This window comes from Manis pentadactyla, chromosome 13 (assembly GCF_030020395.1).
Source record: "Manis pentadactyla isolate mManPen7 chromosome 13, mManPen7.hap1, whole genome shotgun sequence".
In the NCBI taxonomy this organism is placed as follows: Eukaryota; Metazoa; Chordata; class Mammalia; order Pholidota; family Manidae; genus Manis; species Manis pentadactyla.
In genome coordinates this window covers 44577636-44603490 of record NC_080031.1, presented here as the reverse complement: position 1 = coordinate 44603490, position 25855 = coordinate 44577636, and positions in this window count along the sequence as shown.

Here is a 25855-nt window from a genome sequence, read left to right as displayed (position 1 = left end):
TTCGAGGAAAAGGAATGGGGGCATTAGGATTAGCATGTTTAATGTGTAGGGTGGGGGGTCATGGGAAGGGCTGTACAACACAGAGAAGACATGTAGTGATTCTACAGCATCTTAGTACATGCTGACGGACAGCGACTGTAACTGGGATTTTCGGGGAATTGCTGAAGAGGGTAGACTGGAAAACATAATGTTCTGCTTGTGATTGTATATTAATGAGAACAAAGAAAATTTCAAACTGATGTAAGAGCACTGCTCTCAAATATCAGAATAAAAGTACAGGCTTTGAGTGCTCCAATCAAAAGACACAGGGTTAGAAGAACTGATGAAAACTCAAGACCACCTACGTGCTCCCTTTCTGGAGTCTCACTTGAGATCCAAGGACACACACAAACTACAAGCTGAAGGGGCGGGGACAGGTACCCTATACAAGTGAATCTGAGAAGCAAACAAACAAATGGAATCTGTTTGAGTCCCCAGAGAGAGTCAGTAGAAAATAGCCCAATCTAGCCACCGTGAATTATTTTGTTTTGTTTCAGCAGTGCTCAGGCATAGATTTCGTGGTGCAGCAACTTCCTTCTCATTTCCTCCCACCTCAACAAATGAATTGCTGTAAGAATATGCATCTGCGCTTTTAAAATCATTGCTTTTTATGAGGTTCACGAATGTAAAGAAGTAATAACCATCTAAAGAGGGAAGTTTCGACCATCAAATAAACACTTCACTCCACTACACACTCTTATTTCCCAAATGCTCCTATCCAGAAATAGATGTTCCTTTATATTTGTCCCTCCACCTATCAGCAGTGATCACACCGATGTCCCTCAAACATGGTGGTGTGCAAAGAACCAAGTACACTTTTCTGTCAACAACCGGACCAGACGAAGGATACTTGTGGTCTTCAGGGATCACTTAGTCTCTGAATGTAGCTAAATAAAGTCACCAAGCAAGCAGGAAGTATAAGAGGATAGAGGACAGAGATACAGGTTCATGTCCTTTCACCTCCATTTACTGCTTTTGTAAGCACACGCGGCTGACTCTACCTGAAAGTGTATCGGTGAACACAGTGCTCTCCTTATGGCTTAGTTACCTTGCAAGATTTCTGGAAGCATAATGTAGTAAAGAGACATAGGCTATGATGTTAACTGCTCTGTACAGAAGGATAGATGGGCAGACAAAAAGGTGATTGATTCATAGATAGATAGGTAGACAGACGACAGATGAAAGAAAGATAGATAGGTACATAGACTGATAGATGATAGACATCATAGTTAGTTGATAGGAAGATAGATAGATAGATAGATAGATAGATCCATAGATACATACATACATACTTACATACATAGATACATACATTGACAGACAGACCGTTAGATAGATAGATACAGATACATATCGATTGACACAAAGCTATTGTTCATAAACAGGAGTTGAATGGTGAATAACATAGCAAATCTACAAACAAAAAGGAAGAATGAAATCCACTTTAAAATTGCAGTAAGCAGCCTTAAGAAGAAAACAAACACTACCATTTGCAATGACGTGGATGGAGCTAGACGGTATTACGTTCAGAGAAATAGGCCAGGTGGATAAAGACAAGTACCAAGTGATTTCACTCATATGTGGAGTATAAGAACAAAGAGAAACTGAAGGAAAAAAATAGCAGCACTCTCACAGAATCCGAGAGTTGGCTAAAAGTTACCAAAGGGAAAAGTACTAGGCAGGGTGAGTCTGAAGGGAGGGATAAGTGTGGGGAGAAAGAATAGTGGTAATTGTGATTAGTATGTATAATGCGTGGGGTCGGGTGTGCATGGGGAGTACTGTACAACACAGAGAAGAATAGTATAGATCATATAGCATCTTACAACACACTGATGGACAGCGACTGTAACGGAGTCTGTGGGGGCGGACATGGTGAAGGGATCCACAGCATTCAACTACGCTGATAGCGACTGAAGGGTTTTTTTGGGGATACTTGGTGAAGGGCGGAGCATAGTAATCATAATGTTCTTCACATGATTGTAGATTAATGATAAAAAAAATTCTTTAAGTGCAATAAGTGTACAGCTCTGAATCATCAGAATAAAAGGTCATGCACTGACTGCTGCAAACAAAAGACACATGGTTAAAAGAAGGGATAAAAACTCAAGGCACCTACGTGCTTACTTACAGGAGACTCACTTGAGATCCAAGGACACAGACAAACTACAAGCCGAAGGTGTGTGGACAATTACCCTACACGAGTGTTACTGAAAAACAAACAATCAGACAAATGGATTCTGTTTGAGTCCCCAGAGACAGTCAGCAGTAAATACAACTATCTGACCACCGTGAATTCTTTTTGTTTGGTTTCAGCAGTTCCCAGCGATAGATTTAGTGGTGCAGCAACATACTTCTCATTTTCTCTCACCTCAACAACTGAGTTGCTGTAATAATAAGCATCTGGGCCATTGAAATCAGTGGGTTTTATGATGTTCACGATTGAGAAGATCTAATAACCCCCTAAAGAGGGAAGTTTGGACACTCAAATAAACACGTCACTCCACAATACACTCTTGGCTCCCAACTGCTCCTTTCTAGAAATTGGTGTTCCTTTCTATTTGACCCTCCGTCCTATCGGTGGTGATCACGGTGATGTCCTTCAAACATGGTGGTGAGCAAAGCAACAAGTTTACTTTTCTGTCGACAACAGGCCCAGAGGAATGATACTTGTGGTCTTCAGGGAGCACTTAGTCAAAGAATGTGGCTAAATACAGACAGCAAGTTAGAAGGAGATGAAAGAGGACAGAGGACAGAGACACGGGTTCAAGTTCCGGCAAAAACATTTCCTTTGTTTTTAGGTACACGTGGCCGTCTCGACCTGCAAGGGTCTCGGTGAACACAGTGCTCTCTCTACAGCCTAGATTCTTTGCAGGATTTTTGGAAGCATAGTGTAGGAAAGTGATATAGGATATGTGGTTAACTGTTCTGTACAAAAGGACAGATGGGTAGACAAAAAGTTGATTGATTGATTGATTGATAAATAGACAGACAGATAGATAGAAATAGGTACATATCGACTAACACAAAGCTACTTCTCATAACCAGGAGAGCAATTGTGACAGCACATAGTGAAATTACAAACAAAAAAGAAGAATGAAATTCAGTTTAAAAAGTGCAGTAAGCAGCCATAAGAAGAAAACAAATCCTATCATTTGCAATAAAGTGGATGGAGGTAGAGGGTATTATGCTCAGTCAAACAGGCCAGGCGGAGAAATACATGTACCAAATGATTTCACTCATGTGTGGTGTATGATAACAAAGAAAAACTGAAGGGAATGACAGCAGCAGACTCACAGAAACCGAGAGTGGACTAACAGTTACCAAAGAGAAAGGGACTGGGTAGCGTTTGTGGGAAGGTAGTAATAAGTTCGAGGAAAAGGAATGGGGGCATTAGGATTAGCATGTTTAATGTGTAGGGTGGGGGGTCATGGGAAGGGCTGTACAACACAGAGAAGACATGTAGTGATTCTACAGCATCTTAGTACATGCTGACGGACAGCGACTGTAACTGGGATTTTCGGGGAATTGCTGAAGAGGGTAGACTGGAAAACATAATGTTCTGCTTGTGATTGTATATTAATGAGAACAAAGAAAATTTCAAACTGATGTAAGAGCACTGCTCTCAAATATCAGAATAAAAGTACAGGCTTTGAGTGCTCCAATCAAAAGACACAGGGTTAGAAGAACTGATGAAAACTCAAGACCACCTACGTGCTCCCTTTCTGGAGTCTCACTTGAGATCCAAGGACACACACAAACTACAAGCTGAAGGGGCGGGGACAGGTACCCTATACAAGTGAATCTGAGAAGCAAACAAACAAATGGATTCTGTTTGAGTCCCCAGAGAGAGTCAGTAGAAAATAGCCCAATCTAGCCACCGTGAATTATTTTGTTTTGTTTCAGCAGTGCTCAGGCATAGATTTCGTGGTGCAGCAACTTCCTTCTCATTTCCTCCCACCTCAACAAATGAATTGCTGTAAGAATATGCATCTGCGCTTTTAAAATCATTGCTTTTTATGAGGTTCACGAATGTAAAGAAGTAATAACCATCTAAAGAGGGAAGTTTCGACCATCAAATAAACACTTCACTCCACTACACACTCTTATTTCCCAAATGCTCCTATCCAGAAATAGATGTTCCTTTATATTTGTCCCTCCACCTATCAGCAGTGATCACACCGATGTCCCTCAAACATGGTGGTGTGCAAAGAACCAAGTACACTTTTCTGTCAACAACCGGACCAGACGAAGGATACTTGTGGTCTTCAGGGATCACTTAGTCTCTGAATGTAGCTAAATAAAGTCACCAAGCAAGCAGGAAGTATAAGAGGATAGAGGACAGAGATACAGGTTCATGTCCTTTCACCTCCATTTACTGCTTTTGTAAGCACACGCGGCTGACTCTACCTGAAAGTGTATCGGTGAACACAGTGCTCTCCTTATGGCTTAGTTACCTTGCAAGATTTCTGGAAGCATAATGTAGGAAAGAGACATAGGCTATGATGTTAACTGCTCTGTACAGAAGGATAGATGGGCAGACAAAAAGGTGATTGATTCATAGATAGATAGGTAGACAGACGACAGATGAAAGAAAGATAGATAGGTACATAGACTGATAGATGATAGACATCATAGTTAGTTGATAGGAAGATAGATAGATAGATAGAAAGATAGATCCATAGATACATACATACATACTTACATACATAGATACATACATTGACAGACAGACCGTTAGATAGATAGATACAGATACATATCGATTGACACAAAGCTATTGTTCATAAACAGGAGTTGAATGGTGAATAACATAGCAAATCTACAAACAAAAAGGAAGAATGAAATCCACTTTAAAATTGCAGTAAGCAGCCTTAAGAAGAAAACAAACACTACCATTTGCAATGACGTGGATGGAGCTAGACGGTATTACGTTCAGAGAAATAGGCCAGGTGGATAAAGACAAGTACCAAGTGATTTCACTCATATGTGGAGTATAAGAACAAAGAGAAACTGAAGGAAAAAAATAGCAGCACTCTCACAGAATCCGAGAGTTGGCTAAAAGTTACCAAAGGGAAAAGTACTAGGCAGGGTGAGTCTGAAGGGAGGGATAAGTGTGGGGAGAAAGAATAGTGGTAATTGTGATTAGTATGTATAATGCGTGGGGTCGGGTGTGCATGGGGAGTACTGTACAACACAGAGAAGAATAGTATAGATCATATAGCATCTTACAACACACTGATGGACAGCGACTGTAACGGAGTCTGTGGGGGCGGACATGGTGAAGGGATCCACAGCATTCAACTACGCTGATAGCGACTGAAGGGTTTTTTTGGGGATACTTGGTGAAGGGCGGAGCATAGTAATCATAATGTTCTTCACATGATTGTAGATTAATGATAAAAAAAATTCTTTAAGTGCAATAAGTGTACAGCTCTGAATCATCAGAATAAAAGGTCATGCACTGACTGCTGCAAACAAAAGACACATGGTTAAAAGAAGGGATAAAAACTCAAGGCACCTACGTGCTTACTTACAGGAGACTCACTTGAGATCCAAGGACACAGACAAACTACAAGCCGAAGGTGTGTGGACAATTACCCTACACGAGTGTTACTGAAAAACAAACAATCAGACAAATGGATTCTGTTTGAGTCCCCAGAGACAGTCAGCAGTAAATACAACTATCTGACCACCGTGAATTCTTTTTGTTTGGTTTCAGCAGTTCCCAGCGATAGATTTAGTGGTGCAGCAACATACTTCTCATTTTCTCTCACCTCAACAACTGAGTTGCTGTAATAATAAGCATCTGGGCCATTGAAATCAGTGGGTTTTATGATGTTCACGATTGAGAAGATCTAATAACCCCCTAAAGAGGGAAGTTTGGACACTCAAATAAACACGTCACTCCACAATACACTCTTGGCTCCCAACTGCTCCTTTCTAGAAATTGGTGTTCCTTTCTATTTGACCCTCCGTCCTATCGGTGGTGATCACGGTGATGTCCTTCAAACATGGTGGTGAGCAAAGCAACAAGTTTACTTTTCTGTCGACAACAGGCCCAGAGGAATGATACTTGTGGTCTTCAGGGAGCACTTAGTCAAAGAATGTGGCTAAATACAGACAGCAAGTTAGAAGGAGATGAAAGAGGACAGAGGACAGAGACACGGGTTCAAGTTCCGGCAAAAACATTTCCTTTGTTTTTAGGTACACGTGGCCGTCTCGACCTGCAAGGGTCTCGGTGAACACAGTGCTCTCTCTACAGCCTAGATTCTTTGCAGGATTTTTGGAAGCATAGTGTAGGAAAGTGATATAGGATATGTGGTTAACTGTTCTGTACAAAAGGACAGATGGGTAGACAAAAAGTTGATTGATTGATTGATTGATAAATAGATAGACAGACAGATAGATAGAAATAGGTACATATCGACTAACACAAAGCTACTTCTCATAACCAGGAGAGCAATTGTGACAGCACATAGTGAAATTACAAACAAAAAAGAAGAATGAAATTCAGTTTAAAAAGTGCAGTAAGCAGCCATAAGAAGAAAACAAATCCTATCATTTGCAATAAAGTGGATGGAGGTAGAGGGTATTATGCTCAGTCAAACAGGCCAGGCGGAGAAATACATGTACCAAATGATTTCACTCATGTGTGGTGTATGATAACAAAGAAAAACTGAAGGGAATGACAGCAGCAGACTCACAGAAACCGAGAGTGGACTAACAGTTACCAAAGAGAAAGGGACTGGGTAGCGTTTGTGGGAAGGTAGTAATAAGTTCGAGGAAAAAGAATGGGGGCATTAGGATTAGCATGTTTAATGTGTAGGGTGGGGGGTCATGGGAAGGGCTGTACAACACAGAGAAGACATGTAGTGATTCTACAGCATCTTAGTACATGCTGACGGACAGCGACTGTAACTGGGATTTTCGGGGAATTGCTGAAGAGGGTAGACTGGAAAACATAATGTTCTGCTTGTGATTGTATATTAATGAGAACAAAGAAAATTTCAAACTGATGTAAGAGCACTGCTCTCAAATATCAGAATAAAAGTACAGGCTTTGAGTGCTCCAATCAAAAGACACAGGGTTAGAAGAACTGATGAAAACTCAAGACCACCTACGTGCTCCCTTTCTGGAGTCTCACTTGAGATCCAAGGACACACACAAACTACAAGCTGAAGGGGCGGGGACAGGTACCCTATACAAGTGAATCTGAGAAGCAAACAAACAAATGGAATCTGTTTGAGTCCCCAGAGAGAGTCAGTAGAAAATAGCCCAATCTAGCCACCGTGAATTATTTTGTTTTGTTTCAGCAGTGCTCAGGCATAGATTTCGTGGTGCAGCAACTTCCTTCTCATTTCCTCCCACCTCAACAAATGAATTGCTGTAAGAATATGCATCTGCGCTTTTAAAATCATTGCTTTTTATGAGGTTCACGAATGTAAAGAAGTAATAACCATCTAAAGAGGGAAGTTTCGACCATCAAATAAACACTTCACTCCACTACACACTCTTATTTCCCAAATGCTCCTATCCAGAAATAGATGTTCCTTTATATTTGTCCCTCCACCTATCAGCAGTGATCACACCGATGTCCCTCAAACATGGTGGTGTGCAAAGAACCAAGTACACTTTTCTGTCAACAACCGGACCAGACGAAGGATACTTGTGGTCTTCAGGGATCACTTAGTCTCTGAATGTAGCTAAATAAAGTCACCAAGCAAGCAGGAAGTATAAGAGGATAGAGGACAGAGATACAGGTTCATGTCCTTTCACCTCCATTTACTGCTTTTGTAAGCACACGCGGCTGACTCTACCTGAAAGTGTATCGGTGAACACAGTGCTCTCCTTATGGCTTAGTTACCTTGCAAGATTTCTGGAAGCATAATGTAGGAAAGAGACATAGGCTATGATGTTAACTGCTCTGTACAGAAGGATAGATGGGCAGACAAAAAGGTGATTGATTCATAGATAGATAGGTAGACAGACGACAGATGAAAGAAAGATAGATAGGTACATAGACTGATAGATGATAGACATCATAGTTAGTTGATAGGAAGATAGATAGATAGATAGAAAGATAGATCCATAGATACATACATACATACTTACATACATAGATACATACATTGACAGACAGACCGTTAGATAGATAGATACAGATACATATCGATTGACACAAAGCTATTGTTCATAAACAGGAGTTGAATGGTGAATAACATAGCAAATCTACAAACAAAAAGGAAGAATGAAATCCACTTTAAAATTGCAGTAAGCAGCCTTAAGAAGAAAACAAACACTACCATTTGCAATGACGTGGATGGAGCTAGACGGTATTACGTTCAGAGAAATAGGCCAGGTGGATAAAGACAAGTACCAAGTGATTTCACTCATATGTGGAGTATAAGAACAAAGAGAAACTGAAGGAAAAAAATAGCAGCACTCTCACAGAATCCGAGAGTTGGCTAAAAGTTACCAAAGGGAAAAGTACTAGGCAGGGTGAGTCTGAAGGGAGGGATAAGTGTGGGGAGAAAGAATAGTGGTAATTGTGATTAGTATGTATAATGCGTGGGGTCGGGTGTGCATGGGGAGTACTGTACAACACAGAGAAGAATAGTATAGATCATATAGCATCTTACAACACACTGATGGACAGCGACTGTAACGGAGTCTGTGGGGGCGGACATGGTGAAGGGATCCACAGCATTCAACTACGCTGATAGCGACTGAAGGGTTTTTTTGGGGATACTTGGTGAAGGGCGGAGCATAGTAATCATAATGTTCTTCACATGATTGTAGATTAATGATAAAAAAAATTCTTTAAGTGCAATAAGTGTACAGCTCTGAATCATCAGAATAAAAGGTCATGCACTGACTGCTGCAAACAAAAGACACATGGTTAAAAGAAGGGATAAAAACTCAAGGCACCTACGTGCTTACTTACAGGAGACTCACTTGAGATCCAAGGACACAGACAAACTACAAGCCGAAGGTGTGTGGACAATTACCCTACACGAGTGTTACTGAAAAACAAACAATCAGACAAATGGATTCTGTTTGAGTCCCCAGAGACAGTCAGCAGTAAATACAACTATCTGACCACCGTGAATTCTTTTTGTTTGGTTTCAGCAGTTCCCAGCGATAGATTTAGTGGTGCAGCAACATACTTCTCATTTTCTCTCACCTCAACAACTGAGTTGCTGTAATAATAAGCATCTGGGCCATTGAAATCAGTGGGTTTTATGATGTTCACGATTGAGAAGATCTAATAACCCCCTAAAGAGGGAAGTTTGGACACTCAAATAAACACGTCACTCCACAATACACTCTTGGCTCCCAACTGCTCCTTTCTAGAAATTGGTGTTCCTTTCTATTTGACCCTCCGTCCTATCGGTGGTGATCACGGTGATGTCCTTCAAACATGGTGGTGAGCAAAGCAACAAGTTTACTTTTCTGTCGACAACAGGCCCAGAGGAATGATACTTGTGGTCTTCAGGGAGCACTTAGTCAAAGAATGTGGCTAAATACAGACAGCAAGTTAGAAGGAGATGAAAGAGGACAGAGGACAGAGACACGGGTTCAAGTTCCGGCAAAAACATTTCCTTTGTTTTTAGGTACACGTGGCCGTCTCGACCTGCAAGGGTCTCGGTGAACACAGTGCTCTCTCTACAGCCTAGATTCTTTGCAGGATTTTTGGAAGCATAGTGTAGGAAAGTGATATAGGATATGTGGTTAACTGTTCTGTACAAAAGGACAGATGGGTAGACAAAAAGTTGATTGATTGATTGATTGATAAATAGATAGACAGACAGATAGATAGAAATAGGTACATATCGACTAACACAAAGCTACTTCTCATAACCAGGAGAGCAATTGTGACAGCACATAGTGAAATTACAAACAAAAAAGAAGAATGAAATTCAGTTTAAAAAGTGCAGTAAGCAGCCATAAGAAGAAAACAAATCCTATCATTTGCAATAAAGTGGATGGAGGTAGAGGGTATTATGCTCAGTCAAACAGGCCAGGCGGAGAAATACATGTACCAAATGATTTCACTCATGTGTGGTGTATGATAACAAAGAAAAACTGAAGGGAATGACAGCAGCAGACTCACAGAAACCGAGAGTGGACTAACAGTTACCAAAGAGAAAGGGACTGGGTAGCGTTTGTGGGAAGGTAGTAATAAGTTCGAGGAAAAGGAATGGGGGCATTAGGATTAGCATGTTTAATGTGTAGGGTGGGGGGTCATGGGAAGGGCTGTACAACACAGAGAAGACATGTAGTGATTCTACAGCATCTTAGTACATGCTGACGGACAGCGACTGTAACTGGGATTTTCGGGGAATTGCTGAAGAGGGTAGACTGGAAAACATAATGTTCTGCTTGTGATTGTATATTAATGAGAACAAAGAAAATTTCAAACTGATGTAAGAGCACTGCTCTCAAATATCAGAATAAAAGTACAGGCTTTGAGTGCTCCAATCAAAAGACACAGGGTTAGAAGAACTGATGAAAACTCAAGACCACCTACGTGCTCCCTTTCTGGAGTCTCACTTGAGATCCAAGGACACACACAAACTACAAGCTGAAGGGGCGGGGACAGGTACCCTATACAAGTGAATCTGAGAAGCAAACAAACAAATGGAATCTGTTTGAGTCCCCAGAGAGAGTCAGTAGAAAATAGCCCAATCTAGCCACCGTGAATTATTTTGTTTTGTTTCAGCAGTGCTCAGGCATAGATTTCGTGGTGCAGCAACTTCCTTCTCATTTCCTCCCACCTCAACAAATGAATTGCTGTAAGAATATGCATCTGCGCTTTTAAAATCATTGCTTTTTATGAGGTTCACGAATGTAAAGAAGTAATAACCATCTAAAGAGGGAAGTTTCGACCATCAAATAAACACTTCACTCCACTACACACTCTTATTTCCCAAATGCTCCTATCCAGAAATAGATGTTCCTTTATATTTGTCCCTCCACCTATCAGCAGTGATCACACCGATGTCCCTCAAACATGGTGGTGTGCAAAGAACCAAGTACACTTTTCTGTCAACAACCGGACCAGACGAAGGATACTTGTGGTCTTCAGGGATCACTTAGTCTCTGAATGTAGCTAAATAAAGTCACCAAGCAAGCAGGAAGTATAAGAGGATAGAGGACAGAGATACAGGTTCATGTCCTTTCACCTCCATTTACTGCTTTTGTAAGCACACGCGGCTGACTCTACCTGAAAGTGAATCGGTGAACACAGTGCTCTCCTTATGGCTTAGTTACCTTGCAAGATTTCTGGAAGCATAATGTAGGAAAGAGACATAGGCTATGATGTTAACTGCTCTGTACAGAAGGATAGATGGGCAGACAAAAAGGTGATTGATTCATAGATAGATAGGTAGACAGACGACAGATGAAAGAAAGATAGATAGGTACATAGACTGATAGATGATAGACATCATAGTTAGTTGATAGGAAGATAGATAGATAGATAGAAAGATAGATCCATAGATACATACATACATACTTACATACATAGATACATACATTGACAGACAGACCGTTAGATAGATAGATACAGATACATATCGATTGACACAAAGCTATTGTTCATAAACAGGAGTTGAATGGTGAATAACATAGCAAATCTACAAACAAAAAGGAAGAATGAAATCCACTTTAAAATTGCAGTAAGCAGCCTTAAGAAGAAAACAAACACTACCATTTGCAATGACGTGGATGGAGCTAGACGGTATTACGTTCAGAGAAATAGGCCAGGTGGATAAAGACAAGTACCAAGTGATTTCACTCATATGTGGAGTATAAGAACAAAGAGAAACTGAAGGAAAAAAATAGCAGCACTCTCACAGAATCCGAGAGTTGGCTAAAAGTTACCAAAGGGAAAAGTACTAGGCAGGGTGAGTCTGAAGGGAGGGATAAGTGTGGGGAGAAAGAATAGTGGTAATTGTGATTAGTATGTATAATGCGTGGGGTCGGGTGTGCATGGGGAGTACTGTACAACACAGAGAAGAATAGTATAGATCATATAGCATCTTACAACACACTGATGGACAGCGACTGTAACGGAGTCTGTGGGGGCGGACATGGTGAAGGGATCCACAGCATTCAACTACGCTGATAGCGACTGAAGGGTTTTTTTGGGGATACTTGGTGAAGGGCGGAGCATAGTAATCATAATGTTCTTCACATGATTGTAGATTAATGATAAAAAAAATTCTTTAAGTGCAATAAGTGTACAGCTCTGAATCATCAGAATAAAAGGTCATGCACTGACTGCTGCAAACAAAAGACACATGGTTAAAAGAAGGGATAAAAACTCAAGGCACCTACGTGCTTACTTACAGGAGACTCACTTGAGATCCAAGGACACAGACAAACTACAAGCCGAAGGTGTGTGGACAATTACCCTACACGAGTGTTACTGAAAAACAAACAATCAGACAAATGGATTCTGTTTGAGTCCCCAGAGACAGTCAGCAGTAAATACAACTATCTGACCACCGTGAATTCTTTTTGTTTGGTTTCAGCAGTTCCCAGCGATAGATTTAGTGGTGCAGCAACATACTTCTCATTTTCTCTCACCTCAACAACTGAGTTGCTGTAATAATAAGCATCTGGGCCATTGAAATCAGTGGGTTTTATGATGTTCACGATTGAGAAGATCTAATAACCCCCTAAAGAGGGAAGTTTGGACACTCAAATAAACACGTCACTCCACAATACACTCTTGGCTCCCAACTGCTCCTTTCTAGAAATTGGTGTTCCTTTCTATTTGACCCTCCGTCCTATCAGTGGTGATCACGGTGATGTCCTTCAAACATGGTGGTGAGCAAAGCAACAAGTTTACTTTTCTGTCGACAACAGGCCCAGAGGAATGATACTTGTGGTCTTCAGGGAGCACTTAGTCAAAGAATGTGGCTAAATACAGACAGCAAGTTAGAAGGAGATGAAAGAGGACAGAGGACAGAGACACGGGTTCAAGTTCCGGCAAAAACATTTCCTTTGTTTTTAAGTACACGTGGCCGTCTCGACCTGCAAGGGTCTCGGTGAACACAGTGCTCTCTCTACAGCCTAGATTCTTTGCAGGATTTTTGGAAGCATAGTGTAGGAAAGTGATATAGGATATGTGGTTAACTGTTCTGTACAAAAGGACAGATGGGTAGACAAAAAGTTGATTGATTGATTGATTGATAAATAGATAGACAGACAGATAGATAGAAATAGGTACATATCGACTAACACAAAGCTACTTCTCATAACCAGGAGAGCAATTGTGACAGCACATAGTGAAATTACAAACAAAAAAGAAGAATGAAATTCAGTTTAAAAAGTGCAGTAAGCAGCCATAAGAAGAAAACAAATCCTATCATTTGCAATAAAGTGGATGGAGGTAGAGGGTATTATGCTCAGTCAAACAGGCCAGGCGGAGAAATACATGTACCAAATGATTTCACTCATGTGTGGTGTATGATAACAAAGAAAAACTGAAGGGAATGACAGCAGCAGACTCACAGAAACCGAGAGTGGACTAACAGTTACCAAAGAGAAAGGGACTGGGTAGCGTTTGTGGGAAGGTAGTAATAAGTTCGAGGAAAAAGAATGGGGGCATTAGGATTAGCATGTTTAATGTGTAGGGTGGGGGGTCATGGGAAGGGCTGTACAACACAGAGAAGACATGTAGTGATTCTACAGCATCTTAGTACATGCTGACGGACAGCGACTGTAACTGGGATTTTCGGGGAATTGCTGAAGAGGGTAGACTGGAAAACATAATGTTCTGCTTGTGATTGTATATTAATGAGAACAAAGAAAATTTCAAACTGATGTAAGAGCACTGCTCTCAAATATCAGAATAAAAGTACAGGCTTTGAGTGCTCCAATCAAAAGACACAGGGTTAGAAGAACTGATGAAAACTCAAGACCACCTACGTGCTCCCTTTCTGGAGTCTCACTTGAGATCCAAGGACACACACAAACTACAAGCTGAAGGTGCGGGGACAGGTACCCTATACAAGTGAATCTGAGAAGCAAACAAACAAATGGAATCTGTTTGAGTCCCCAGAGAGAGTCAGTAGAAAATAGCCCAATCTAGCCACCGTGAATTATTTTGTTTTGTTTCAGCAGTGCTCAGGCATAGATTTCGTGGTGCAGCAACTTCCTTCTCATTTCCTCCCACCTCAACAAATGAATTGCTGTAAGAATATGCATCTGCGCTTTTAAAATCATTGCTTTTTATGAGGTTCACGAATGTAAAGAAGTAATAACCATCTAAAGAGGGAAGTTTCGACCATCAAATAAACACTTCACTCCACTACACACTCTTATTTCCCAAATGCTCCTATCCAGAAATAGATGTTCCTTTATATTTGTCCCTCCACCTATCAGCAGTGATCACACCGATGTCCCTCAAACATGGTGGTGTGCAAAGAACCAAGTACACTTTTCTGTCAACAACCGGACCAGACGAAGGATACTTGTGGTCTTCAGGGATCACTTAGTCTCTGAATGTAGCTAAATAAAGTCACCAAGCAAGCAGGAAGTATAAGAGGATAGAGGACAGAGATACAGGTTCATGTCCTTTCACCTCCATTTACTGCTTTTGTAAGCACACGCGGCTGACTCTACCTGAAAGTGAATCGGTGAACACAGTGCTCTCCTTATGGCTTAGTTACCTTGCAAGATTTCTGGAAGCATAATGTAGGAAAGAGACATAGGCTATGATGTTAACTGCTCTGTACAGAAGGATAGATGGGCAGACAAAAAGGTGATTGATTCATAGATAGATAGGTAGACAGACGACAGATGAAAGAAAGATAGATAGGTACATAGACTGATAGATGATAGACATCATAGTTAGTTGATAGGAAGATAGATAGATAGATAGAAAGATAGATCCATAGATACATACATACATACTTACATACATAGATACATACATTGACAGACAGACCGTTAGATAGATAGATACAGATACATATCGATTGACACAAAGCTATTGTTCATAAACAGGAGTTGAATGGTGAATAACATAGCAAATCTACAAACAAAAAGGAAGAATGAAATCCACTTTAAAATTGCAGTAAGCAGCCTTAAGAAGAAAACAAACACTACCATTTGCAATGACGTGGATGGAGCTAGACGGTATTACGTTCAGAGAAATAGGCCAGGTGGATAAAGACAAGTACCAAGTGATTTCACTCATATGTGGAGTATAAGAACAAAGAGAAACTGAAGGAAAAAAATAGCAGCACTCTCACAGAATCCGAGAGTTGGCTAAAAGTTACCAAAGGGAAAAGTACTAGGCAGGGTGAGTCTGAAGGGAGGGATAAGTGTGGGGAGAAAGAATAGTGGTAATTGTGATTAGTATGTATAATGCGTGGGGTCGGGTGTGCATGGGGAGTACTGTACAACACAGAGAAGAATAGTATAGATCATATAGCATCTTACAACACACTGATGGACAGCGACTGTAACGGAGTCTGTGGGGGCGGACATGGTGAAGGGATCCACAGCATTCAACTACGCTGATAGCGACTGAAGGGTTTTTTTGGGGATACTTGGTGAAGGGCGGAGCATAGTAATCATAATGTTCTTCACATGATTGTAGATTAATGATAAAAAAAATTCTTTAAGTGCAATAAGTGTACAGCTCTGAATCATCAGAATAAAAGGTCATGCACTGACTGCTGCAAACAAAAGACACATGGTTAAAAGAAGGGATAAAAACTCAAGGCACCTACGTGCTTACTTACAGGAGACTCACTTGAGATCCAAGGACACAGACAAACTACAAGCCGAAGGTGTGTGGACAATTACCCTACACGAGTGTTACTGAAAAACAAACAATCAGACAAATGGATTCTGTTTGAGTCCCCAGAGACAGTCAGCAGTAAATACAACTATCTGACCACCGTGAATTCTTTTTGTTTGGTTTCAGCAGTTCCCAGCGATAGATTTAGTGGTGCAGCAACATACTTCTCATTTTCTCTCACCTCAACAACTGAGTTGCTGTAATAATAAGCATCTGGGCCATTGAAATCAGTGGGTTTTATGATGTTCACGATTGAGAAGATCTAATAACCCCCTAAAGAGGGAAGTTTGGACACTCAAATAAACACGTCACTCCACAATACACTCTTGGCTCCCAACTGCTCCTTTCTAGAAATTGGTGTTCCTTTCTATTTGACCCTCCGTCCTATCAGTGGTGATCACGGTGATGTCCTTCAAACATGGTGGTGAGCAAAGCAACAAGTTTACTTTTCTGTCGACAACAGGCCCAGAGGAATGATACTTGTGGTCTTCAGGGAGCACTTAGTCAAAGAATGTGGCTAAATACAGACAGCAAGTTAGAAGGAGATGAAAGAGGACAGAGGACAGAGACACGGGTTCAAGTTCCGGCAAAAACATTTCCTTTGTTTTTAAGTACACGTGGCCGTCTCGACCTGCAAGGGTCTCGGTGAACACAGTGCTCTCTCTACAGCCTAGATTCTTTGCAGGATTTTTGGAAGCATAGTGTAGGAAAGTGATATAGGATATGTGGTTAACTGTTCTGTACAAAAGGACAGATGGGTAGACAAAAAGTTGATTGATTGATTGATTGATAAATAGATAGACAGACAGATAGATAGAAATAGGTACATATCGACTAACACAAAGCTACTTCTCATAACCAGGAGAGCAATTGTGACAGCACATAGTGAAATTACAAACAAAAAAGAAGAATGAAATTCAGTTTAAAAAGTGCAGTAAGCAGCCATAAGAAGAAAACAAATCCTATCATTTGCAATAAAGTGGATGGAGGTAGAGGGTATTATGCTCAGTCAAACAGGCCAGGCGGAGAAATACATGTACCAAATGATTTCACTCATGTGTGGTGTATGATAACAAAGAAAAACTGAAGGGAATGACAGCAGCAGACTCACAGAAACCGAGAGTGGACTAACAGTTACCAAAGAGAAAGGGACTGGGTAGCGTTTGTGGGAAGGTAGTAATAAGTTCGAGGAAAAAGAATGGGGGCATTAGGATTAGCATGTTTAATGTGTAGGGTGGGGGGTCATGGGAAGGGCTGTACAACACAGAGAAGACATGTAGTGATTCTACAGCATCTTAGTACATGCTGACGGACAGCGACTGTAACTGGGATTTTCGGGGAATTGCTGAAGAGGGTAGACTGGAAAACATAATGTTCTGCTTGTGATTGTATATTAATGAGAACAAAGAAAATTTCAAACTGATGTAAGAGCACTGCTCTCAAATATCAGAATAAAAGTACAGGCTTTGAGTGCTCCAATCAAAAGACACAGGGTTAGAAGAACTGATGAAAACTCAAGACCACCTACGTGCTCCCTTTCTGGAGTCTCACTTGAGATCCAAGGACACACACAAACTACAAGCTGAAGGTGCGGGGACAGGTACCCTATACAAGTGAATCTGAGAAGCAAACAAACAAATGGAATCTGTTTGAGTCCCCAGAGAGAGTCAGTAGAAAATAGCCCAATCTAGCCACCGTGAATTATTTTGTTTTGTTTCAGCAGTGCTCAGGCATAGATTTCGTGGTGCAGCAACTTCCTTCTCATTTCCTCCCACCTCAACAAATGAATTGCTGTAAGAATATGCATCTGCGCTTTTAAAATCATTGCTTTTTATGAGGTTCACGAATGTAAAGAAGTAATAACCATCTAAAGAGGGAAGTTTCGACCATCAAATAAACACTTCACTCCACTACACACTCTTATTTCCCAAATGCTCCTATCCAGAAATAGATGTTCCTTTATATTTGTCCCTCCACCTATCAGCAGTGATCACACCGATGTCCCTCAAACATGGTGGTGTGCAAAGAACCAAGTACACTTTTCTGTCAACAACCGGACCAGACGAAGGATACTTGTGGTCTTCAGGGATCACTTAGTCTCTGAATGTAGCTAAATAAAGTCACCAAGCAAGCAGGAAGTATAAGAGGATAGAGGACAGAGATACAGGTTCATGTCCTTTCACCTCCATTTACTGCTTTTGTAAGCACACGCGGCTGACTCTACCTGAAAGTGTATCGGTGAACACAGTGCTCTCCTTATGGCTTAGTTACCTTGCAAGATTTCTGGAAGCATAATGTAGGAAAGAGACATAGGCTATGATGTTAACTGCTCTGTACAGAAGGATAGATGGGCAGACAAAAAGGTGATTGATTCATAGATAGATAGGTAGACAGACGACAGATGAAAGAAAGATAGATAGGTACATAGACTGATAGATGATAGACATCATAGTTAGTTGATAGGAAGATAGATAGATAGATAGAAAGATAGATCCATAGATACATACATACATACTTACATACATAGATACATACATTGACAGACAGACCGTTAGATAGATAGATACAGATACATATCGATTGACACAAAGCTATTGTTCATAAACAGGAGTTGAATGGTGAATAACATAGCAAATCTACAAACAAAAAGGAAGAATGAAATCCACTTTAAAATTGCAGTAAGCAGCCTTAAGAAGAAAACAAACACTACCATTTGCAATGACGTGGATGGAGCTAGACGGTATTACGTTCAGAGAAATAGGCCAGGTGGATAAAGACAAGTACCAAGTGATTTCACTCATATGTGGAGTATAAGAACAAAGAGAAACTGAAGGAAAAAAATAGCAGCACTCTCACAGAATCCGAGAGTTGGCTAAAAGTTACCAAAGGGAAAAGTACTAGGCAGGGTGAGTCTGAAGGGAGGGATAAGTGTGGGGAGAAAGAATAGTGGTAATTGTGATTAGTATGTATAATGCGTGGGGTCGGGTGTGCATGGGGAGTACTGTACAACACAGAGAAGAATAGTATAGATCATATAGCATCTTACAACACACTGATGGACAGCGACTGTAACGGAGTCTGTGGGGGCGGACATGGTGAAGGGATCCACAGCATTCAACTACGCTGATAGCGACTGAAGGGTTTTTTTGGGGATACTTGGTGAAGGGCGGAGCATAGTAATCATAATGTTCTTCACATGATTGTAGATTAATGATAAAAAAAATTCTTTAAGTGCAATAAGTGTACAGCTCTGAATCATCAGAATAAAAGGTCATGCACTGACTGCTGCAAACAAAAGACACATGGTTAAAAGAAGGGATAAAAACTCAAGGCACCTACGTGCTTACTTACAGGAGACTCACTTGAGATCCAAGGACACAGACAAACTACAAGCCGAAGGTGTGTGGACAATTACCCTACACGAGTGTTACTGAAAAACAAACAATCAGACAAATGGATTCTGTTTGAGTCCCCAGAGACAGTCAGCAGTAAATACAACTATCTGACCACCGTGAATTCTTTTTGTTTGGTTTCAGCAGTTCCCAGCGATAGATTTAGTGGTGCAGCAACATACTTCTCATTTTCTCTCACCTCAACAACTGAGTTGCTGTAATAATAAGCATCTGGGCCATTGAAATCAGTGGGTTTTATGATGTTCACGATTGAGAAGATCTAATAACCCCCTAAAGAGGGAAGTTTGGACACTCAAATAAACACGTCACTCCACAATACACTCTTGGCTCCCAACTGCTCCTTTCTAGAAATTGGTGTTCCTTTCTATTTGACCCTCCGTCCTATCGGTGGTGATCACGGTGATGTCCTTCAAACATGGTGGTGAGCAAAGCAACAAGTTTACTTTTCTGTCGACAACAGGCCCAGAGGAATGATACTTGTGGTCTTCAGGGAGCACTTAGTCAAAGAATGTGGCTAAATACAGACAGCAAGTTAGAAGGAGATGAAAGAGGACAGAGGACAGAGACACGGGTTCAAGTTCCGGCAAAAACATTTCCTTTGTTTTTAGGTACACGTGGCCGTCTCGACCTGCAAGGGTCTCGGTGAACACAGTGCTCTCTCTACAGCCTAGATTCTTTGCAGGATTTTTGGAAGCATAGTGTAGGAAAGTGATATAGGATATGTGGTTAACTGTTCTGTACAAAAGGACAGATGGGTAGACAAAAAGTTGATTGATTGATTGATTGATAAATAGATAGACAGACAGATAGATAGAAATAGGTACATATCGACTAACACAAAGCTACTTCTCATAACCAGGAGAGCAATTGTGACAGCACATAGTGAAATTACAAACAAAAAAGAAGAATGAAATTCAGTTTAAAAAGTGCAGTAAGCAGCCATAAGAAGAAAACAAATCCTATCATTTGCAATAAAGTGGATGGAGGTAGAGGGTATTATGCTCAGTCAAACAGGCCAGGCGGAGAAATACATGTACCAAATGATTTCACTCATGTGTGGTGTATGATAACAAAGAAAAACTGAAGGGAATGACAGCAGCAGACTCACAGAAACCGAGAGTGGACTAACAGTTACCAAAGAGAAAGGGACTGGGTAGCGTTTGTGGGAAGGTAGTAATAAGTTCGAGGAAAAGGAATGGGGGCATTAGGATTAGCATGTTTAATGTGTAGGGTGGGGGGTCATGGGAAGGGCTGTACAACACAGAGAAGACATGTAGTGATTCTACAGCATCTTAGTACATGCTGACGGACAGCGACTGTAACTGGGATTTTCGGGGAATTGCTGAAGAGGGTAGACTGGAAAACATAATGTTCTGCTTGTGATTGTATATTAATGAGAACAAAGAAAATTTCAAACTGATGTAAGAGCACTGCTCTCAAATATCAGAATAAAAGTACAGGCTTTGAGTGCTCCAATCAAAAGACACAGGGTTAGAAGAACTGATGAAAACTCAAGACCACCTACGTGCTCCCTTTCTGGAGTCTCACTTGAGATCCAAGGACACACACAAACTACAAGCTGAAGGGGCGGGGACAGGTACCCTATACAAGTGAATCTGAGAAGCAAACAAACAAATGGAATCTGTTTGAGTCCCCAGAGAGAGTCAGTAGAAAATAGCCCAATCTAGCCACCGTGAATTATTTTGTTTTGTTTCAGCAGTGCTCAGGCATAGATTTCGTGGTGCAGCAACTTCCTTCTCATTTCCTCCCACCTCAACAAATGAATTGCTGTAAGAATATGCATCTGCGCTTTTAAAATCATTGCTTTTTATGAGGTTCACGAATGTAAAGAAGTAATAACCATCTAAAGAGGGAAGTTTCGACCATCAAATAAACACTTCACTCCACTACACACTCTTATTTCCCAAATGCTCCTATCCAGAAATAGATGTTCCTTTATATTTGTCCCTCCACCTATCAGCAGTGATCACACCGATGTCCCTCAAACATGGTGGTGTGCAAAGAACCAAGTACACTTTTCTGTCAACAACCGGACCAGACGAAGGATACTTGTGGTCTTCAGGGATCACTTAGTCTCTGAATGTAGCTAAATAAAGTCACCAAGCAAGCAGGAAGTATAAGAGGATAGAGGACAGAGATACAGGTTCATGTCCTTTCACCTCCATTTACTGCTTTTGTAAGCACACGCGGCTGACTCTACCTGAAAGTGAATCGGTGAACACAGTGCTCTCCTTATGGCTTAGTTACCTTGCAAGATTTCTGGAAGCATAATGTAGGAAAGAGACATAGGCTATGATGTTAACTGCTCTGTACAGAAGGATAGATGGGCAGACAAAAAGGTGATTGATTCATAGATAGATAGGTAGACAGACGACAGATGAAAGAAAGATAGATAGGTACATAGACTGATAGATGATAGACATCATAGTTAGTTGATAGGAAGATAGATAGATAGATAGAAAGATAGATCCATAGATACATACATACATACTTACATACATAGATACATACATTGACAGACAGACCGTTAGATAGATAGATACAGATACATATCGATTGACACAAAGCTATTGTTCATAAACAGGAGTTGAATGGTGAATAACATAGCAAATCTACAAACAAAAAGGAAGAATGAAATCCACTTTAAAATTGCAGTAAGCAGCCTTAAGAAGAAAACAAACACTACCATTTGCAATGACGTGGATGGAGCTAGACGGTATTACGTTCAGAGAAATAGGCCAGGTGGATAAAGACAAGTACCAAGTGATTTCACTCATATGTGGAGTATAAGAACAAAGAGAAACTGAAGGAAAAAAATAGCAGCACTCTCACAGAATCCGAGAGTTGGCTAAAAGTTACCAAAGGGAAAAGTACTAGGCAGGGTGAGTCTGAAGGGAGGGATAAGTGTGGGGAGAAAGAATAGTGGTAATTGTGATTAGTATGTATAATGCGTGGGGTCGGGTGTGCATGGGGAGTACTGTACAACACAGAGAAGAATAGTATAGATCATATAGCATCTTACAACACACTGATGGACAGCGACTGTAACGGAGTCTGTGGGGGCGGACATGGTGAAGGGATCCACAGCATTCAACTACGCTGATAGCGACTGAAGGGTTTTTTTGGGGATACTTGGTGAAGGGCGGAGCATAGTAATCATAATGTTCTTCACATGATTGTAGATTAATGATAAAAAAAATTCTTTAAGTGCAATAAGTGTACAGCTCTGAATCATCAGAATAAAAGGTCATGCACTGACTGCTGCAAACAAAAGACACATGGTTAAAAGAAGGGATAAAAACTCAAGGCACCTACGTGCTTACTTACAGGAGACTCACTTGAGATCCAAGGACACAGACAAACTACAAGCCGAAGGTGTGTGGACAATTACCCTACACGAGTGTTACTGAAAAACAAACAATCAGACAAATGGATTCTGTTTGAGTCCCCAGAGACAGTCAGCAGTAAATACAACTATCTGACCACCGTGAATTCTTTTTGTTTGGTTTCAGCAGTTCCCAGCGATAGATTTAGTGGTGCAGCAACATACTTCTCATTTTCTCTCACCTCAACAACTGAGTTGCTGTAATAATAAGCATCTGGGCCATTGAAATCAGTGGGTTTTATGATGTTCACGATTGAGAAGATCTAATAACCCCCTAAAGAGGGAAGTTTGGACACTCAAATAAACACGTCACTCCACAATACACTCTTGGCTCCCAACTGCTCCTTTCTAGAAATTGGTGTTCCTTTCTATTTGACCCTCCGTCCTATCGGTGGTGATCACGGTGATGTCCTTCAAACATGGTGGTGAGCAAAGCAACAAGTTTACTTTTCTGTCGACAACAGGCCCAGAGGAATGATACTTGTGGTCTTCAGGGAGCACTTAGTCAAAGAATGTGGCTAAATACAGACAGCAAGTTAGAAGGAGATGAAAGAGGACAGAGGACAGAGACACGGGTTCAAGTTCCGGCAAAAACATTTCCTTTGTTTTTAGGTACACGTGGCCGTCTCGACCTGCAAGGGTCTCGGTGAACACAGTGCTCTCTCTACAGCCTAGATTCTTTGCAGGATTTTTGGAAGCATAGTGTAGGAAAGTGATATAGGATATGTGGTTAACTGTTCTGTACAAAAGGACAGATGGGTAGACAAAAAGTTGATTGATTGATTGATTGATAAATAGATAGACAGACAGATAGATAGAAATAGGTACATATCGACTAACACAAAGCTACTTCTCATAACCAGGAGAGCAATTGTGACAGCACATAGTGAAATTACAAACAAAAAAGAAGAATGAAATTCAGTTTAAAAAGTGCAGTAAGCAGCCATAAGAAGAAAACAAATCCTATCATTTGCAATAAAGTGGATGGAGGTAGAGGGTATTATGCTCAGTCAAACAGGCCAGGCGGAGAAATACATGTACCAAATGATTTCACTCATGTGTGGTGTATGATAACAAAGAAAAACTGAAGGGAATGACAGCAGCAGACTCACAGAAACCGAGAGTGGACTAACAGTTACCAAAGAGAAAGGGACTGGGTAGCGTTTGTGGGAAGGTAGTAATAAGTTCGAGGAAAAAGAATGGGGGCATTAGGATTAGCATGTTTAATGTGTAGGGTGGGGGGTCATGGGAAGGGCTGTACAACACAGAGAAGACATGTAGTGATTCTACAGCATCTTAGTACATGCTGACGGACAGCGACTGTAACTGGGATTTTCGGGGAATTGCTGAAGAGGGTAGACTGGAAAACATAATGTTCTGCTTGTGATTGTATATTAATGAGAACAAAGAAAATTTCAAACTGATGTAAGAGCACTGCTCTCAAATATCAGAATAAAAGTACAGGCTTTGAGTGCTCCAATCAAAAGACACAGGGTTAGAAGAACTGATGAAAACTCAAGACCACCTACGTGCTCCCTTTCTGGAGTCTCACTTGAGATCCAAGGACACACACAAACTACAAGCTGAAGGTGCGGGGACAGGTACCCTATACAAGTGAATCTGAGAAGCAAACAAACAAATGGATTCTGTTTGAGTCCCCAGAGAGAGTCAGTAGAAAATAGCCCAATCTAGCCACCGTGAATTATTTTGTTTTGTTTCAGCAGTGCTCAGGCATAGATTTCGTGGTGCAGCAACTTCCTTCTCATTTCCTCCCACCTCAACAAATGAATTGCTGTAAGAATATGCATCTGCGCTTTTAAAATCATTGCTTTTTATGAGGTTCACGAATGTAAAGAAGTAATAACCATCTAAAGAGGGAAGTTTCGACCATCAAATAAACACTTCACTCCACTACACACTCTTATTTCCCAAATGCTCCTATCCAGAAATAGATGTTCCTTTATATTTGTCCCTCCACCTATCAGCAGTGATCACACCGATGTCCCTCAAACATGGTGGTGTGCAAAGAACCAAGTACACTTTTCTGTCAACAACCGGACCAGACGAAGGATACTTGTGGTCTTCAGGGATCACTTAGTCTCTGAATGTAGCTAAATAAAGTCACCAAGCAAGCAGGAAGTATAAGAGGATAGAGGACAGAGATACAGGTTCATGTCCTTTCACCTCCATTTACTGCTTTTGTAAGCACACGCGGCTGACTCTACCTGAAAGTGTATCGGTGAACACAGTGCTCTCCTTATGGCTTAGTTACCTTGCAAGATTTCTGGAAGCATAATGTAGGAAAGAGACATAGGCTATGATGTTAACTGCTCTGTACAGAAGGATAGATGGGCAGACAAAAAGGTGATTGATTCATAGATAGATAGGTAGACAGACGACAGATGAAAGAAAGATAGATAGGTACATAGACTGATAGATGATAGACATCATAGTTAGTTGATAGGAAGATAGATAGATAGATAGAAAGATAGATCCATAGATACATACATACATACTTACATACATAGATACATACATTGACAGACAGACCGTTAGATAGATAGATACAGATACATATCGATTGACACAAAGCTATTGTTCATAAACAGGAGTTGAATGGTGAATAACATAGCAAATCTACAAACAAAAAGGAAGAATGAAATCCACTTTAAAATTGCAGTAAGCAGCCTTAAGAAGAAAACAAACACTACCATTTGCAATGACGTGGATGGAGCTAGACGGTATTACGTTCAGAGAAATAGGCCAGGTGGATAAAGACAAGTACCAAGTGATTTCACTCATATGTGGAGTATAAGAACAAAGAGAAACTGAAGGAAAAAAATAGCAGCACTCTCACAGAATCCGAGAGTTGGCTAAAAGTTACCAAAGGGAAAAGTACTAGGCAGGGTGAGTCTGAAGGGAGGGATAAGTGTGGGGAGAAAGAATAGTGGTAATTGTGATTAGTATGTATAATGCGTGGGGTCGGGTGTGCATGGGGAGTACTGTACAACACAGAGAAGAATAGTATAGATCATATAGCATCTTACAACACACTGATGGACAGCGACTGTAACGGAGTCTGTGGGGGCGGACATGGTGAAGGGATCCACAGCATTCAACTACGCTGATAGCGACTGAAGGGTTTTTTTGGGGATACTTGGTGAAGGGCGGAGC